The 2500-nt window shown below is 47.0% G+C and overlaps 1 protein-coding gene across 5 annotated transcripts in view; it reads right to left on the minus strand.

Annotated features, from left to right (window-relative positions):
- The window catches only part of dip2bb (disco-interacting protein 2 homolog Bb), a 45306-nt gene that overhangs the window by 38943 nt on the left and 3863 nt on the right, over positions 1–2500 (minus strand). The window lies entirely within an intron of this gene.

Raw genomic sequence — 2500 nt, forward strand, 5'->3', positions numbered from 1 at the left:
CCTTTATCCTAGCCCCTAGCCCCACCTCTAACCCCACCCAACCTTTATCCTAGCCCCTAACCCCGCCTCTAACCCCACCCAGCCTTTATCCTAGCCCCTAACCCCGCCTCTAACCCCACCCAGCCTTTATCCTAGCCCCTAACCCCGCCTCTAACCCCACCCAGCCTTTATCCTAGCCCCTAACCCTGCCTCTAACCCCACCCAGCCTTTATCCTAGCCCCTAACCCCGCCTCTAACCCCACCCAGCCTTTATCCTAGCCCCTAGCCCCACCTCTAACCCCACCCAGCCTTTATCCTAGCCCCTAACCCCGCCTCTAACCCCACCCAGCCTTTATCCTAGCCCATATACCCGTCTCTAGCATTGAGCCTAGTCTGTAGCCCTGCACCTAAACCAGCCCAGAACTCCATCCGTACCCAGCCTTTAATCTAGCCCATAACTCCGCCTCTAACCCCTCCCAGTCTTTACTCACCCAGTTCATAACCACATTCTTAGTCCTGGCTCTAATTCTGCCCCAAACAATCTATAACCCTGCCTTTAGCCCCGCCTCTAGTCCAGCCGTTTCTCAGCTCTTTGTTATAGTGACTGCAGTAAGGGTGTTTATGAGGACAGAGAGATGATGTGAAGTGAAATCGGAGCTCTTCAACTGAGAGGAAATAAAAAAGCAGGAACGATGAGAGGAGGATGTGATTTAATCATCTCACCATTTCTCTCATCTCAGCTGACATCTCACTCACTAACTCCACCAACTATTATTTCACTGTGCGGTCTAATCTGTCTGTCTGTCTGCAGTCTGTCTAGTACTCTCTCTCACACACACGCACACACACACACGCACACATGCGCAGACACACACACACACACGCACTGTTGTCATAGTGGTGCAGTAGTTTATTTTCCAACAGTATGATAGTGTGTGCAGAAACCATAAATATGCACGTTTCTAACTGCGAGTAAACTAGTTCACGTTAGTCTGTGGGATTTCTGTGTATCGATTTACGTTTACGCTGCACTGTTTACGTTTATTCTGCATTGTTTATGTTTACTCTGCATTGTTTTGCAGCTAAAAGTTTCCAGCTATCCTGTCATCATCCTTTCATCATTTGCATATCGGAGAGATCGGTTCAAAGCCAATGAGTCAATAGTTCAGTGACATCGCAATCTGAGCTCATGTGTAGCTCCGCCCCCAAATCAGTTTTATATAGAAGCACTGAGAAAGTCCCGGCTTTAAATGGAAAATGAATTAAACACAGTTTTGGAGCTAGTTGTTTTGAAGCAGCCTTTATTCCTGAGAGAATTCTCCCTTCTTAGTTTCTCAGAGGAAAGACACACACACACACACACACACACACACACACACACACACACACACACACACTTCCTCTCCCTATGGATGATGTCATTTTCTCCAGCGTTCAACTGCCTGTCATTTGAAACAGTGAGTACATGAAGCTGTGTGTGTGTGTGTGTGTGTGTGTGTGTGTCATGTAGCCAGTGTTTATGTGCTCAGCTCTAACTAACCTCCACAGACTTTAACCCAAACAAACGCACTGCCTTCAACACTTCGTCCCAGCAGTCCCACTGTAACCATGGAAACTGTGAGACTGCAGTGTGCATGTATGTGTGTGTGTGTGTGTTCCTCTGCCAGGAGGTTAAGATCTCTCTCTCTCTCTCTCTCTCTCTCTCAAATCAGTTCTTATTTCCATAAATGGATTTAACAACATGTCCACACTTCCATATATTGACTCAAAGTCACACCCACTTTCCCATCTGCAGTCTTACAAACACGGCCAGTAATAACTATTATAATTTCCATATATGGACTCAAAGACACACCCAAAATCCCACATGCCATTCTTATTTCCATATAAGGACTTAATACCACTCAAGACCACGCCCATATTCCCACTTAAAGGCTTATAAACGTTCCCATTTGGTAATGATGTGCACTTATATAGCACTTCTGCGGTTCTACAAAGCGCTTTACACTGTCTCTCAGTCACACACTCACACGCGCACACACAAACCAGTGGTAGCAGAGCTGCCATGCAAGGTGCTAACTTGCCATCGGGAGCAACTTGGGGTTCAGTGTCTTGCCCAAAGACACTTCAGCACGTGGAGTCACGTGGGCCGGGAATCGAACCGCCGACCCTACGATTAGTGGACGACCCGCTCTACCACCTGAGCTACAGCCGTCCACTTTCCATATATGGACCTAATAACACAACCACACTTCCATATATGTACTCAAAGACATGCAAACATTCCTATTTATAGTCTTCAAGACACATCCACTGCATGACCACATACCCATATATGGTCGTAAAGGCAGTGTTCTCTCCAAAGCCACTCCCACAAAACACATGTACACGTTGCCTAGGCCATGGAGGTATTATAGGAGTGTTTGCTCAATGGTGCATGTCTGACTAACAATGGTATGTAGCCAATCAGCAAAACCACGCCCCATGGCTTATGCTAGTGTAGGGGGTGGAGCTTTCTGAA

This window comes from Ictalurus punctatus, chromosome 11 (assembly GCF_001660625.3).
Source record: "Ictalurus punctatus breed USDA103 chromosome 11, Coco_2.0, whole genome shotgun sequence".
In the NCBI taxonomy this organism is placed as follows: domain Eukaryota; kingdom Metazoa; phylum Chordata; class Actinopteri; order Siluriformes; family Ictaluridae; genus Ictalurus; species Ictalurus punctatus.